The sequence below is a fragment of the Pristiophorus japonicus genome, chromosome 14, assembly GCF_044704955.1.
Source record: "Pristiophorus japonicus isolate sPriJap1 chromosome 14, sPriJap1.hap1, whole genome shotgun sequence".
NCBI classification, from domain to species: Eukaryota; Metazoa; Chordata; class Chondrichthyes; family Pristiophoridae; genus Pristiophorus; species Pristiophorus japonicus.
Window position 1 is genome coordinate 81,437,358 of NC_091990.1, and position 17,695 is coordinate 81,455,052.

Below are 17,695 nucleotides of genomic sequence, written 5' to 3' on the forward strand. Positions count from 1 at the left end.
ATGCTTATCCCCGTGTTTCTGAGTTAAGACAGCAGTTGCACAGTCTTTCAGGATTGTACAATACGGTTGAAAGGGCCGGTCATAGAGGGGCCGGCCCAAAGCCGGAGCTTGCAGCAGGGCTGTCTTTAGTTCTTTAAAGGCTTGGACGTCTGCGGTTTCTATTTCAATGCTGCCTTCCTTATTTGTATACGGGGTGAGGTGCTTAGTCATCAAGGCAACATTAGGGATCCAGGATCTGCAGTAATTGATCATCCCCAACCACTGTCGCATTTGTTTAGCCATGCTAGGGACTGGAAACTGGCAAATTGGTTCGACTCGGCTAGCCTCCAAAGCTTGGTGGATACTCGGTATTGCCTGTGATTTCAGTGGATACTGTCCGATTGAGGGCTAGTCCACAATGCCCTGCACTCGGATCTCAATCGGATCAATGGGAGTATAACCCACTTGGGAGGGGTCCTCTGCCCACACATGAGGATCCACATCGTCAGGTATGTCAGTGCCAGTATGATGCTGCAGAGTCGTTAAGACCTTCTCGGGGTCCCCGTGGAATTGGACTGTTCGGCCATGTTTTACAATTTGCACACCCCGGCTGGTAGGGTCAGCCTCGTCTATAGCCTGGCACACCATAACTCCCAAATCTTTAGCGTGGTGGGGAGGTCATACTTCATGAGTAATATGTGGTGCCACCGTTGGGGGCTGTCCATTTCCACAAAATCTGCCTTCCCTTCCGGTCCAGTCACTCTAGCCCTTAATAGAATTTCCTTCACTTCCCCTTCGTGATCCTGATAAAAGTTCTGCAGGTCCTGATTCTTTCCACTGAGATCGTATGCTGGGGTCACGTGATAGTGTGCCTGCGGCAGGTCCAGAGACCACCACTGAGGGGTTCTAGTGGTATAATGCTGCTGCTTAAGGGTTCCCTGTTTTACAATAATCCCATCATCTCCACACTCCAAATGCAACTGGAATTTGCAGAGGAGGTCTCTAGCCATCAAGTTACAGTCCAGATTGGTTGTGATAACAAATCGATGTTCCACCGATTCTTCCTGGTAACCCATTTTAACCAGGAATGTCGAGACTTATCCCAGGAATCCTGACAGTCCCTGTGTTTCAGTGAAGGCGGGGAGTTTAAGCTTTGATTGTACAGAAGACATGAAGGCTCTCGTATCTATCAAGAAGGGTTGCCACTCATTCCGAATTTTTAACAATATCATCGGTTCGTCATCCGGGGAGGGTCCCTGCACAATCAAGCAACGTAGTCAATACGAATAATCGGGGGACGGTTGGCCAAAGGGGTTGTTCTGGGAGAAGTTAGTGTAAGATCCCCATCCTCTCCCCCCTTGCCCCCCTCCTCTTCCTCCTCTTCCTCCTTCGTACCAACGGGAGGGACACTCTCTACTCCAATGTCCTTCTTGCCCACAATTAAAGCATCCATCTCGTCTTTCCCAGCCCCGACCTCTTCCCATACCAGGCCAGGGACAGTAGGGCGGTCCGTAATTAGCAGGACCCGGGCCATTTGGGTGTTTAGTATAACCGTATCCCTGTTTATCCACCCAACCCTGCAAGTAACACTGCGGTTCCATCTGGTATCCCCTTGGGTCGGGTTTTGGTCCTTCCACCCGAGGCGGCTCTTCCTTTCTAGTCACGTATTCAGTCTTGACCCGGGTTGGGGGCGCACCTCCCCCCTCTCCTTTCTTTTCCTGCCAATAATATTTAACCGCCCTTTCCATCTGGTCTTTACTGTTATCTGCCCAATTCATATTATTTGTCCGGATAGTGTGAGCAATCGAATAGGGCAGGCACTGAAGTAGGATAGCGCAGAATTGAGGAGAATCCTCTCCTGCCCTGAAGGCATTATCTCCTGATTGACTTCCGTATATTTCAATAAATCTTTCCATGAAATCTCGTTTTGGTTTAATTTCTAATACTGCGGCCATACTGATGGGCTTCTGAAGGGTCATGGTGAGAGCATTAAAGATAGCGTTTAGGCGATCCTGGACATCGTTAGGGTGAGCAACCAACAATGCATCATGAGTAGCACATCCTAGGTGAGTTAGAAATCGGGCATGCTCAGTTGGGCTCAGGGTTTGCTTTATCAGGGCCCACAGGTCCCTTGATTCTGCATTATATCCATGCATGTCAAGGTCACTCCGTGAAATCGGAGGTCAGGGTTAAGTTGGGTTTGTGGATCTCTTTCAGCTTATTTATCTTAGCCTTTTAACTCTTCAATTTGTTTTGTTTGAGTTTATATTTCTTTATTGTATCAGGCAAGTATTATTACATAAGCTAGTTCTGTTTCTTATTTTTATTCTGACTATCGCACCATTTCCTCTGTTAGGTGAGTCTTTTTTCTATTAAGAAATCCAAATTAATAATGTTCAGTATGAAACGGTTGTCAATGGAAAGGGTTAACTCCTTTACAGGGTTGTAAGAAGACTTGATGTCATTACGTGACTTCACGTAACCATCTGAGAAAAAAATCTCATCAGGAAAGGCAGCATTTGATTAAACTCCAATATTTTTTTAACTTCTTATTCAAGTACTTGCCAAAGATATTTTTAAAATTGATTTAAAACGAGACCACACATTTTTAATAGCTATTTGTTTACTGAAATTCAATTTTGTCATCAGCCTCGGTCAATGCAAAGCCAACCATTTTAACTACGTAGTCTATCGATACCTTTCTCAGAGGTCCCAGTGGAACTCTTAGTACGTTTCTCGTGCGCGCACTCTTTCTTTAAGACATCTACGGTTTTTAATATGTCCTCCTTCTATCAATGAAAGCCCTAATTTAATGGAGTTTTTCTGCCAACTCGACAGAAGTGATGCATTTTTTCAGATTGCAGTGGAACTTTTCTCATAATTTAAAATCTCAGAACATTTTTTTTTCCAGCACCTATTTAGTATGTTACGTCTTTTTTTTTCGTCTTTTCCATAACTAGAGGGAAGTCTGGCACGTTGGCTGTGGACTGCTTTTCGTTATCTCAATTGTTCCAGCCTCAAGGTCGTGTTATACTGTCTCTTCTAAACTGCAGATTTAATATTATATTTTTTTGAATCCATCTCAGTATTTTGCTGTGCCTTCTCTGAATATCTCAAAATTCCAATTCAAACTTTGTAATTTCAATCTTTATTTAAAACTTTTTTGAGCTTAGAAGCTTTTTTTTAAGACATTCTTTATCTCATTCCGAGACTAAATTTATGTCTTTCAACCCAATGTAATCAATCATTGCATGTTTTCTTTCGACAAGTAAGTGAGCATGTCAAATCCTTTTTTAACCACCGGGATCATGTATTTTTTTCTTTTTTACTCAACAAACCTATCCTTTGTGCATTTCCTGGCTCCGTAACTTATCATCTGAATATCCGTAATTCAATACGAAGAGTTAAAAAAACTTTCATTCTGTTTGAAAAAGTGGGTGGAGCTAAAACAAACCACAACTCCCCGGTTTCCCACACAGGCTTTCTTTTCCACAGTAAAAATCACATTAGCATTTCTCATTTAAAACAGACGTTCACAAGAGTCTCTCTTCTTTCCTATTAATTGTTTTGGCCGGCTCTATTTTTGGATCCATGACCTTTCAGGGAATTCATAGTTTTATCTAAATTACCAATCCTTGTGTCGCCGCACGTTGGATCAGGGTCCTAATTAGTCCTGATTGTCCCCACGTCGCCCCGTGGTGGTTTCAGTTATCTTACCCAGAGCCTAGGCAGACCAAATGATATACAAGATCGACGCTGTACCTGGCGTAAGTACAATTTAAAATTTACACAGTCCTGCATAGTCCCGCGGCTTAATTTTACGTAATTCCCTAACATAGAAACATAGAAACATAGAAAATAGGTGCAGGAGTAGGCCATTCGGCCCTTCTAGCCTGCACCGCCATTCAATGAGTTCATGGCTGAACATGCAACTTCAGTACTCCATTCCTGCTTTCTCACCATACCCCTTGATTCCCCTAGTAGTAAGGACTTCATCTAACTCCTTTTTGAATATATTTAGTGAATTGGCCTCAACAACTTTCTGTGGTAGAGAATTCCACAGGTTCACCACTCTCTGGGTGAAGAAATTCCTCCTCATCTCAGTCCTAAATGGCTTCCCCCTTATCCTTAGACTGTGTCCCCTGGTTCTGGACTTCCCCAACATTGGGAACATTCTTCCTGCATCTAACCTGTCTAACCCCGTCAGAATTTTAAACATTTCTATGAGGTCCCCTCTCATTCTTCTGAACTCCAGTGAATACAAGCCCAGTTGATCCAGTCTTTCTTGATAGGTCAGTCCCGCCATCCCGGGAATCAGTCTGGTGAACCTTCGCTGCACTCCCTCAATAGCAAGAATGTCCTTCCTCGGGTTAGGAGACCAAAACTGTACACAATACTCCAGGTGTGGCCTCACCAAGGCCCTGTACAATTGTAGCAACACCTCCCTGCCCTTGTACTCAAATCCCCTCGCTATGAAGGCCAACATGCCATTTGCTCAGCGTTTCCCTATGCGGTTCGCGCGATTCTCTCTCTCCGCGTTGCCACGTGGTTTTACTTGGGCCTCGAACCCACACAGACACTGGGCCTCGAACCCAGGCAGACTCTGGGCCTCAAACCCAGGCAGACTTACCTATTCTGACCTATCTTTCCGAGTCGCCGCTTGGTTTGCGTCACCGCGCAATTTCCCTATCTCTATCCCTATTCTAAGTTTGAAAGGTATTCACCAGATTGTCCTGGATCTCGTTCAGACACTACCTGAGAACCAGTGAGTGGCTAAACTTTCCTCAGACTTTTGAAACCGGAGGAAACTGGAGCAGTATTGAAATTATACTCACTCCACTGGCCATTTTCCTCTCGTCTGCGTTGGCCACGGCCCATGGCAGCTGGATATTGGCTATCTCCCTGGTCCTCATGGTCGGGCTCCTCTGCAGGCTCTTGCTGATAAGGCTCCTGGCCCAGTAGGTTGTGGGGGTGATAAAAGTGGATTCTTTTCCCTCAATCTGGTTCAGCGAAATTACTGAGTCGAATACCATTTCTGCCTTAAACAAAGCAAGCTTTTATTTCAAAACAAATCTTGATCGAGGACTTTATTAGAAGGAATGCACTCTGATAGATTGCACTCACTTCCTACGGACAAAGTGACGTTACATTGTAAAGGGACGACGGTTATACATTTTCGGTAAAAGATAACAAGATACAATTAGAGTGACATCCTAGTTCAGCCTATCCCCTTTGATCCCTCTTTCCCTTTGTCCACTCATAAGCCGACCTTAGTATGGTCTGATTTTACACAAAGGCCCATTATGAGCTAATAAGACCTTGAGGTTTTTTTGCAAGCTGTGGGTTTTGTTTCAAACTGTGTTAGTGTTGTAACATTTTGCAGTCTCGAGTCTGAGATGTCATGGCTATTCCTCCATGAATTCTTTGTTAGCTTATACTGTCCATATATAATTCCCACATTCTCAACTTCTCGACTTTAATGTCTGTATACATTTAATATCCATGTTTAGTATGCATTCTCAGGGGGGTCAGCGTGCCTGATCCTCCTGATGCCATCTCCCTCCTGGACACCCTCTCGACGTGCGGGTATGTGCACATCTGTAGGCCCTTGTGGATGTTGGGCAGCCATGGCTGCTGCTTCCCTTGCCCGCTGCCTCTCTGCATGCAGTTGACGGCGACGCCTTCTCTTGCGTGCCACCCTGCGTCTCACTCGGTGTACCAGGCGTTCCCTTGACAACACTGATCCCATTCTTTTTGAGGCTGTACCCTGACAAGCAGGCCTCTGGAGGATAGAATGAAGCCTGCAGGCCTCCACTGATGTGTGAGAGGTGAAAGAGTTCAAAACTCTCACAAAATCTACAAACAGCACCCAGATGGTTACATTAAATGAAAAAAATTTCGACAAAACTTTTGTCCAAAAATACCCCGATCGTGGGAATACTGCGTTGACCTCCTCCAGCGGTGTCGTGTATCAGGGCAAAGTGTACTGACACAAAACCCTGCTAGGGGCACTGCTCAAAAGAAAGCTGGGATTTTATAATTGAAAATAGGTGGCGTGTCCGCGTAGCAGCAGTGCACACCCTGATGACATCACCGCAGCTGCAACATTTCCCGCTGCTTCACACTGCCGATTCTGGCGGAAGTCCTCACCGCTGGAAACCCCTCCGAGCTGAACATGTGTCGGGGGAGCCAATGGAGCACAATGTCAGCCAATCGATTTTTCAGATTGGCCGCAGAAAACACGTGCAAACAGTTCCTCCCGGGACCCTGAATTTCAGCCCCATTGTTCCAGGACTTTAAAAAACTTGCCCAAGAAGAGCCTTTTAGATAGGTGCCTGGAAACCAGATTGGACATTCAGCTGCAAAACGATAAATAAGTAAGACTCCCTTTTTCACACAGAAAAGCAGGCCAATTAAGAGTTGGGAGCAGATGAGATAAGGGACATGTTATATGTCATGAAGCTTAGGGGAGGAAATTCAGCTGCTTTGTGCCTCCCGTTAGCACCTATGCAGGGTGCTAAGGGGATACTGACCGGACACAGCAAATTCACCGATGCCCGTGCACTTCCCTGGCAGTTTTGCACTGGTGCTAACACTTATCGCCTCATTCTCTTGCGCCCTGTAGATCGTGACATCATCAGGTGCAAAGCATATACAGTAGACACCTGAAATCGCTGGAGAAATACCACCAACGATGTCTGCGCAAGATCCTACAAATCCCCTGGGAGGACAAATGCACCAAGTGCATCGCACCCTGTTATTGACCCGGCTGTGATATTCGCTCTTGCCCCCTGCTGCATCGGCGGGCATGCACAACGGCAGCAAGAGGAGGCATCACCTTGGCTGGCCGCTTGGGGAATGGTAATTGAAGGCAGTGATGGTCAGGTCAGGCAAACTTTATTCTTCTCACCAGTCTGGTGCCCGCCAAAACTTTCTGCCGGCTCATTGCTGCACAATGCCTCAGCCCTCCACTCTGAGAGTCATTGGGGCTGTAATGGAAGTCACGCAGGACTCCTGGCCACATAGACGTAAGAAGAATAATGTTGCAAAACATTATTGGACCTGCCCTTTTGTGAATGTTTAAAAATGTATAGAGACATTGAAGTTGAGAACGTGGGAATTGTATAGGGACAGTATAAGCTAACAAACAATTCATGGAGGAATAGCCATGACATCTCAGACTCGAGACTGCAAAATGTTACAACACTAACACATATTGAAACAAAACCCACAGCTTGCAGAAAAACCTCAAGGTCTTATTAAATCATGTTATTAACCTGAAACATTGACAGAAGGTCTTTGTTTAAAATCGGACCATGCTTGGGTCGGCTTATGAGTGGACAAAGGGAAGGAGGGATCAAAAGAGATGGGCTGAGCTGGGATGTCACTCTGGCCCTATCTTGTTATCTTTTGCCGAAAATGTATAACCATCGTCCCTTTACAATGTAACGTCACTTTGTCCATAGGAAGTGAGTGCGTTCGAACAGACTTGCATTCCTTCTGTCTGATAAAGTCCCCGATCGGGATTTGCTTTTTAAATAAAAGCTTGCTTTGTTTAAAGCACAAACGGTATTCGTTTCAGTAATTTTGCTGAACCAGATTGAGGTAAAAGAATCCAGGAATCAACATTTGGTGTCAGAAGTGGGATCTCAACGGACGACTGCCGAAAACTTGCGAATTAAGAGCCAGACTAGCCTTGGACGAGACGAGGGGAAAGTGGCCACTGGAGTGAGTATGATTTCAATATTGCTCCAGTTTCCCCCGGTTTCAAAAGTCTGAGGAAAGTTTAGCCACTCGCTGGTTCTCAGGTAGTGTCTGAACGAGATCCAGGACAATCTGGTGAATACCTTTCAAACTTAGAATAGGGATAGAAATAGGGAAATTGTGCGATGACGCAAACCAAGCGGCGACTTGGAAAGATAGGTTATAGTTAGAGCTAGATAGAGATAGATGATCAATCATGGATCCAAAAATTAATAGGAAAGAAAAGAGAGTCTTGTGAACGTCTGTTTAAATGAGAAATGCTTCTGTGATTTTTACTGTAAAAAAAAAGCCGGGGAGTTGTGGTTTGTTTTATCTCCACCTACTTTTCCAAACAGAATGAAAGTTTTTTTTAACCCTTCGTAGTGTTGTCCTGTATGTGGGAAGTTTAAGAGTGTGAACCTTATTGAATTACGTATATTCAGATGATAAGTTACGGAGCCAGGAAATGCACAAAGGATAGGTTTGTTGAGTAAAAAAAAAAAGAAAAAATTACATGGTCCCGGTGGTTAAAAAAAAGGATTTAACATGCTCACTTACTTGTCGAAAGAAAACATTCAGAGAAGGCACAGCAAAACAACTGAGATGGATTCAAAAGGATTCAAAAAAATATATATTATATTAAATAACACGACCTTGAGGCTGGAACAATTGAGATAACGAAAAGCAGTCCACAGCCTACGTGCCAGACTTCTCTCTAGTTATGGAAAAGACAAAAAAAAGTAACGTACTAAATAGGTGCTGAAAAAAAAAATGTTCTGAGATTTTAAATTATGAGAAAAATTCTACTGCAGTCTAAAAAAAAATCACTCCTGTCCAGTTGGCAGAAAAACTCCATTAAATTAGGGCTTTCATTGACTGATTGGATTTAAACTGCGCAGTGACGCGAAAGGATAGGGAAATTTGGAGACTAAAAGAAATTAAATAAGGCTCATAAGAAATCAAATTTAGAAAATTAGGCTCACAGGGAATTAAGTAAGGCTTATGGGGAATTAAATAGAGGATAGGTGTTCAAGTCAGGTGTGACGTCGACCTCGTATATCACTTGGCCCGTCTAGGCACTGATTTGAATTTAAATCACGCAGCAACTCGAAAGGCAGGGCCGACTCGGACGCGCAGCGGCGCGAACGCGTAGCGACGCGAGATGTGCGGCGGCGCGAGCGTGCGGTCGAGTGAAGGAGGGCTGATGCAGATGCGCAGCAGCGTGGAACGCGTGGCGGCGCGGGACGTGCGGCGGCGCGAGCGCGCGGCGATGCGAACCGCGGGGCGACGCGGGAGTCTTTGTTTAGTTTAAGTGTTTTAAATCGTGCGGCGACGCGAACTGTGGGGCGACGCGGATCAGTATTAGATTTAGTAAAGTCTTTGTTTATTTTAAGTGTTTTAAATCGCGCGGCGACGCGAACCGCGGTGTGACGCGGATCAGTGTTAGATTTAGTAAAGTCTTTGTTTATTTTAAGTGTTTTAAATCGCGCGGCGACGTGAACCGCAGGGCGACGTGGATCAGTGTTAGATTTAGTAAAGTCTTTGTTTATTTTAAGTGTTTTAAATCGCGCGGCGACACGAACCGCGGGGCGACGCGGATCAGTGTTAGATTTAGTAAAGTCTGTTTAGTTAGTTTCAGTAAAGTCTGTGTTTATTTTAAGTTTGTTCAAATTGCACGACGACACGAACGCGTAACGACACGGTAATACGAGGGGCAGCATGAAAATGGGTAATCAGTTGGATAAAACAACGGATGCAGATAGTCCGCTACAAAAGTTATATGAGGAATTCCCTGAAAGAGCTGAAGACTTTAGAAAATTATCAGGAGCCCTGAACAAATTATTAGGAGATGACCAGTGGCCTCTAGGTGGCACTAGAAGTGTAGAGGTAGCAAAAAAAGCACAGGGATTAATTTGGAGAAGGGGACGAGGAAAAGGGGACAAAAATTTAATTGCAACATGGCGACACTATTGTCAAAAATTAAAAGATGCATCACTTCTGTCAAGTTGACAAATAAATGCTGTTAAATTAGGACTCTCATTGACAGAGGGAACACATGTTAAAACTGTAGACGTCTTAAAAAAAAGAATGTGCGCAGGAGAAACTTACTAAGAGATCCTCTGGGACCTCTGAGAAAGGTATTGACCGACTACGTAGTCAAATGGCTGGCTTTGTGTTAACCGAGGCTGATGATGAAATTGATGAGTGGTCACTGACTCAGCGCCCAACGGTGCCTCCCGCACCCGCTGGCCCTTTGCTCCAGTCCTCTTCCCAACACCCTGCACCTTACACTCCGGCGAGAGGAGTTAAAAATAATCCCATACCACCAAAGCAACAAACCCAAACTGACTCCTCATCCTCTGATAGCGATTCGGATCCCCAGTTCACAAGCAATATAGCCAAAAGGACCAGATCTCACACTCGAAAGGGCAGAACTATATCTCGATATCACAGACAGTCCCGTAAATCTTCTACTCAATCTACCAGTCCAAGTTGTGAAAGACATAGCAAACACCCCCGCTGATCGAGACGCAGAACTGTCAAGCAGTCAGACAGCTCCGAAACATCCTCCGACCTAGAAATGATTTCCAAGATCCCAAAATCCCGACACCAATTCCCTGTCAGACCAATGCCAAACCTTGATGCACAACAAGCTGCAGACCACCCCACTATAGATGTCTATGTGATCCTCGAACAACTATTCGATTGCTCACGCTATCCGGACAAATGGAAAGGGCAGTTAGATATTATTGGCAGGAAAAGAAAGGGGAGGGGGGAGGTGCGCCCCCAACCCGGGTCAAGACTGAATACGTGACTAGAAAGGAAGAGCCATCTCGGGAGGAAGGATCAATAGAACCGCAGTGTTGCATACAGGATTGGATGGATAAGCAAGGATACGGTTATACTAAACAACCAAACGGCCCGAGCCCTGCTAATAAACCTCCCTATTGTCCCCGGCATGGTATGGGAAGAGGCCGGGACTGGGTAAGAGGAATTGACTGTTTTAATTGTGGGCAGGAAGGACATTGGAATAAAAATTGCCCCTACCGTCAGCATGGAAAAGGAAGAGGAGGAAGAGGAGGGGGGCAAGGGGGGAGAGGAGGATCTTACACTAACTTCTCCCAGAACAACCCCTTTGGTCAATTGTCCCCCGATTGACTACGCAGCTTGATTGTGCAGGGATCCTCCCCGGACGACGAACCAATTATATTGTTAAAAATTCTGAATGAGTGGCAACCCTTTTTGATAGATACGGGAGCCTTCATGTCTTCTGTACAATCAAAGCTTAAACTCCCTGCCTCTACTGAAACACAGGAACTTTCAGGATTCCTGGGACAAATCTCGACATTCCCGGTGTCAGAACCGGTTAAAATGGGTTACCAGGAAGAATCGGTGGAACATCGATTTGTTATCACAACCAATCTGGACTATAACTTGATGGCTAGAGACCTCCTCTGCAAATTCCAGTTGCATTTGGAGTGTGGAGATGATGGGATTATTGTAAAACAGGGAACCCTTAAGCGGCAGTATTATACCACTAGAACCCCTCAATGGTGGTTTCTGGACCTGCCGCAGGCACCCAATCACATGACCCTAGCATACGATCCCAGTGGAAAGAATCAGGACCTGCAGAACCTTTATCAGGATCACGAAGGGGAAGTGAAGGAAATTCTATTAAGGGCTAGAGTGACTGGACCGGAAGGGAAGGCAGATTTTGTGGAAATGGACAGCCCCCAACGGTGGCACCACATATTACTCGTGAAGTATTACCTCCCCACCACGCTAAAGATTTGGGAGTTATGGTGCGCCAGGCTATAGACGAGGCTGACCCTACCAGCCGGGATGTGCAAATTGTAAAACATGGCCGAACAGTCCAATTCCACGGGGACCTCGAGAAGGTCTTAACGACTCTGCAGCATTATACTGGCTCTGACATACCTGACGATGTGGATCCTCATGTGTGGGCAGAGGACCCCTCCCAAGTGGGTTATCACAGGCCATACCGAGTATCCACCGAGCTTTGGAGGCTAGCCGAGTTGAACCAATTTGCCAGTTTCCAGTCCCTAGCACGGCTAAACAAATGCGACAGTGTTTGGGGATGATCAATTACTGCAGATCCTGGATCCCTAATGTTGCCCTGATGACTAAGCACCTCACCCCATATACAAATAGGTAAGGCAGCTTTGAAATAGAAACCGTAGACGTCCAAGCCTTTAAGGAACTAAAGACAGCCCTGCTGCAAGCTCCGGCTTTGGGCCGGCCCCTCTATGACCGGCCCTTTCAACTGTATTGTACAATTCTGAAAGACTGTGCTACCGTTGTCTTAACACATCTCAGTCCGTAGCTGCCCTCCTGGGCCAACTGCAGACTCACCACCTTACCATGGCCAGGCAAAGCAGATATGAGATCTACTTACTAAACAATCCTAAGCTGACCTTTCGGCACTGTACTGCAATTAATCCGGCCTGTTTTCTTACTGAGCCACCCCAAGATGAGGAAGAACCCAGTCATGATTGTTTATCTTTAATTCAAGAGGCCACATCAGTCAGGGAAGATTTTGTTGATGTACCAATTGAAGATTCAGACTGTATTATGTATGTTGACGGAATTAATCCAGAAGGTACACGAATCTCAGGATACGCCATAGTAAACCAGGAGAATCAGGTCTTGGAATCTGCCGCTTTTGAAACTGCCTATTCTGCTCAACAAGCTGAACTATTCGCCCTCACCCGAGCCTGTATCTTGGCCAAAGATCTCAAAGTCAATATCTATACCGACTCTAGGTATGCCTTTGGGGTGGCCCATGATTTCGGACAATTATGGAAAAATAGGGGATTCCTAACCTCACAGGGGAATGAGATATCCCATAAACAGCTAGTATCTGATTTGTTGCAAGCCCTCATGTTCCCCAAACGCATTGCCATTGTCAAATGTACCGCCCACACTACCGGAAAATCTCTGGTTGATATAGGGAATCGTTGTGCTGACCAAGAGGCCAAACAGGCCTCTCGTGGACAACGGATGGTAGTGCCCAAAATTATGAGTCAGACTAAAAATCCTGCGAAGGATAAGTTAGCCTCGGAAAAACCAATGCCAACCATCCAAGATGTTCTAAAAGCACAGGAGGACGCTCCTGAAAAAGATAAACTGTTGTGGAAATATTATGCATGTACTTATGACAATGTTTCTAAACTCTGGACCACTCCCGCGGAACAGACTTGCATGTCTGACCAGTTGGCTCTATGGGTTATTGAATGTATGCATTTTGCTACTCATTGTGGAGCAAGGACCACGAGTGACACACTTTTGGCTACTTGGTGGCACCCTAGACTCCAGGCGCTCACCCAGAACATCAGTAGTCGTTGCCTGGTTTGCCAGCAACATAATCCAGGGAAGGGAGTCCCCTGTGATTGGGGTAAAACGCCCCTACCCGAAGGTCCCTTTGAGACATTTCAGTTGGACTACATTGAGTTGCAAAAAGTTCAGTGTTACAAATATGTGTTAGTAATAGTAGATGTGTTTAGCAGATGGATTGAAGCCTACCCTACCCTGGACAATAAGGCTCAAACTGTTGTTAAGGTGTTAATGAGGGAAATTGTTCCTAGATATGGTATCTCAGCTCGACTGATGACCACCTATGTTCTTTCTCTGACTCAGGCTCTGCGACTAGCTCACAACCAGATTCAAGATGCTCACCTCGACCTCCCAGTTTTACCCAAATTGTCCCTCGTGGCACCAGGGAACTATGGATTCGGAAGGGATTAGAGCCACAATGGGAGGGGCCTTTTCAGGTGTTACTCACTACCCCCACTGCAGCCAAGGTTGAGGGGAAAAGTGCTTGGGTTCACCTGCACCACTGCAAGCTCACCACCCTCTAACGAACCTATTTTACTGGTTATTCTAACTCCTGTTTCTGTTCCAGACTTCCTCTTCTCCATAGCTGAACAAGGCCGTTGGCATCCTAATTGGAACGTGGACCAGTTTGAACTTTTACCCGTAGTGATAGACAGCCAGCTACACCGACGGTGACCTGAGAAAAGAGACGGGAAAACTGAACTCTTTTAATCAGCAAAATAGTTGGACTATTTATCTGAATCCTGAGCCATAAGATGAAACTGTCTGTATGCCACAGTCTGTATAATAGTGTTGATATATGACAGTTTCGGTGCATGGGAGGGGAGACAGAGATGAGAGCTACATGTCTTATGTTTATGCGCAAAATGGGAACTTTTCTAGATGTTGGGTGTGTTCACATTCCCTATACATTCCCTATACATTCCAAAGGGGGAGTTCCACTAACCCTAACTGAGACTGTCAGATGGATTCAGAGCCAAACTATCACGAGAGGAGGGGGGCCAATACAATACTGCTGAAGCTCTGGAGGGCATCACAGCTGAAATGGTAGCAATAAGGACCGTAGCATTACAAAACCGAATGGCCCTCAATTACCTGTTAGCTGAGAAAGGGGGAACATGTGCCCTGATAAGATTTGAATGTTGCACTTACATTCCTGATAGTTCAGAAAACATAACCAATCTCGCTGATCACATAAGAAGGAAGGTGAAGAAGTTATCCACACCAGCAGAAGGATCTAGCTGGTTTGATTGGCTATCAGATGGATCTTGGAGATCCTATCTAATTGTTGGTTGCCTTAACCTTTGTTGTAAAGTAATGATGGCAAGGTTAGCAAACCCTCTTGTGGTCAAGGGCTCCCGAGTTATGATCCAACGAACTAAAGTACTACTCGACACTAACAACAATATGATTCAGGAAATAGAGTGTGGACGGATGAATGCGATACTCCTAGAATGATCCTAAGTGTTATCATGGAATGATAAAATGGGGGAATGTGAATGTTTAAAAATGTATAGAGACATTGAAGTTGAGAATGTGGGAATTGTATAGGGACAGTATAAGCTAACAAACAATTCATGGAGGAATAGCCATGACATCTCAGACTCGAGACTGCAAAATGTTACAACACTAACACATATTGAAACAAAACCCACAGCTTGCAGAAAAACCTCAAGGTCTTATTAAATCATGTTATTAACCTGAAACATTGACAGAAGGTCTTTGTTTAAAATCGGACCATGCTTGGGTCGGCTTATGAGTGGACAAAGGGAAGGAGGGATCAAAAGAGATGAGCTGAGCCGGGATGTCACTCTGGCCCTATCTTGTTATCTTTTGCCGAAAATGTATAACCATCGTCCCTTTACAATGTAACGTCACTTTGTCCGTAGGAAGTGAGTGCGTTCGAACAGACTTGCATTCCTTCTGTCTGATAAAGTCCCCGATCGGAATTTGCTTTTTAAATAAAAGCTTGCTTTGTTTAAAGCACAAACGGTATTCGTTTCAGTAATTTTGCTGAACCAGATTGAGGTAAAAGAATCCAGGAATCAACACTTTCAGCGAGGGAAGGAGCCTCTGATGCCGGCAGCACTGCACTGAACATTCTTTGTGCTCTGCCGCTATCGCTGTTTTCACACATTTTAGCTGCCTCATAGAAGTGGTAGCGCTTGACTTTGTGCTCCACTTCCCTCTTGGAGCACTAGAGCAGGATGAAAAAAGGATTACCGCCTGGCAATACCTTTCTCCGTTTTCAAAAGTTGTCGCTCCAAACAGGACGCAATGGAATTTCTAGACCTTAGTCTTTGGGCTAGCCGAGCTGTAATGGAAATATACTGGAGGGTCATGGCCATGTATGGTCAGGTGACAGAAGGAATCTAATCAAGGGAATAGAGACAGATTTCAGTTCACTTCAGGCACAGAATTATATGAAAACCGACATAGGGCTGGATTTTCGGTTGTCCAAAGCCTCAGTTATCGCCCAGAGGGGACATTAATGCGAGCATTAGAGCTTAGTGACCGGGCATGCAGTTTTTAATGCCCCGCTGGAAAATTCATTAGAGGTTGAGCTGGATCACAAATCACTAGCACCTGGCTGCTGATGATCACTCCGATCATGGCGTCAGTCCAGGTGCAACCCCCATGCTTGTGCTCAGCTCGCTAAATTAGGTGCAGCCGCCTCATTTAGCACCCGCCAATATCAACATCTGGAAAAACTGTCAGTATAGGCTTGCAGAGTTGTTAACTGGTGGCGACTTAAAGGGTTGAGGAAGCGCCTCCCTCGGAGGTCACAGTCAGTGCAATGTTTACACAGAGCACGGTGTGTGAGCCTCTGAGTTTGCAGAGGCAGACATACATAAAAGTTTAGCTTGAGAAAAAGTCTTTTGGAAAATTTTAATGGAGGCATTACTAGTTCACCAGCATTGCATTCTATATGCTCTAGCAAGGCGGTGTCAAGAGAGAAGGGCTGTTGGCCATACCAGCGACTGATGGAGGAGAGCCCCTAGATGTTGGGGCAGGAGGTCTTACCCCCCACATCTTTACTGGCGGCAACACTCATACCTGAAACTGTCCAAGTAACAGTGTGTCAGAAGGCTGCGCTTCCTAAATGAGGTAGTTACAGAGATATACCATCTCCTGCAGGCAGACCTGCAGCCTCACATCATCACTGGGACTGCCCATCGTAGTAAAGGTCACGGTGGTACTCACCTGCTATGCCTCCAGCACCTTCCAGGCTGCATTAGGGGACATATGCAGTGTCTCACAATTTGCATCATCATCATAGGAAGTCCATCGAAACGAGGATGACTTGCTTCCACGCCAAAAATGGATGACTTTGCAGGTGTTTTAATGAAGGACCTAATATTCCAGGTCCTGAACTACATCCTGAAGGGTGGAAGATACCTGTGCGTGGTTTTTTTAAACGTCTGGTGGCCGTTGCACATCAACCACGACACGGGCTTGACAGAGCTAGGTCTTGGTCCAGTGGCAAGTTTAACCAGGACGACTGGAGACCTGGTCTGCTGCACAGATCTAGTGCGCACACATATCACAGTGTGGACTGGTCCTTGCTGCTTCTGAGCCCTAAACTCACTCCTCTCCTTGGCCCCGATCACATCCCTCTACAACCTCTCGCCGCTCCTTCACCCTGACCTCCTGCTCCTGCTGTGTCTGCCCACGCTCCAATCACCGACCTGGATCTTGATGACGTCACTCTTCGCTGCCGTCACCCTCCTGCACCAGCTCGTGCTGCTCCCTGCATCGATGACATCACACAGGCTCTCTACAACCATCGAATGGACTTTATTACCTTCCCGATGACCAGACCAGGGAGAAACAACATGAGCGCACATGTGGGTTTGCCAGGATAGCGGGCTTCCCCAGGGTGCAAGAAGCAACTGACTGCAAGCACATGGCCTTGTGAGCACCATTCTAGAATGCAGAGGTCTTCCAGAAACAGAAAGGGATACCACTCCCGAAATGTGCAGCTAGTGTGTGACCACATGCAGCACATCCTCGCAGTCAATGCTCGCTATCATGGAAGCACACATGTTGTGTTTATCCTTCGGAGAGGACTGTGCCATGACTGTTTCAGCCACCAGGGGGAAGGCTGAATCTGGCTGCACGGGGACAAGGGTTACAGCCCGGCTACCTGGCTAATGACCCCCCTCTGCAACCCCACCACAGAGGCAGAGGGATGCTACAATGAGAGCCATGCTGTTATGTGTGCAATAACGGTTCAAACTAAGTACAGTTTAACTAGGCAAGGTACAACCTTGGCTCTCTTATTTCGGTCCAAAGTGCCTGACTCACAAAATTGCTGGCCTTTTATACCTGAGCAGCACCATGTGTGTGCTGCTCAGTGGCCTCCAACAATGACGCCATCTGGTGGCTACAAACAGAATGTACATACTTGACAATACCCCCCTCTGAGATCTTCTCTCAGTCTTTCACAGGTTGATATGGCTGGTGCTTTACACTCCCGGTTTTGACCATCTCAGTTCGATTCCAGCCTTGGCTGAATGTGTGGGGTCTGTTGTGGCTGATGGCTGACTTGATGGGGGTGGCAGGAGCCATGTCAGGAATTGCATGTCCATTTCTATTGAACAGTTCCCTGATGGAA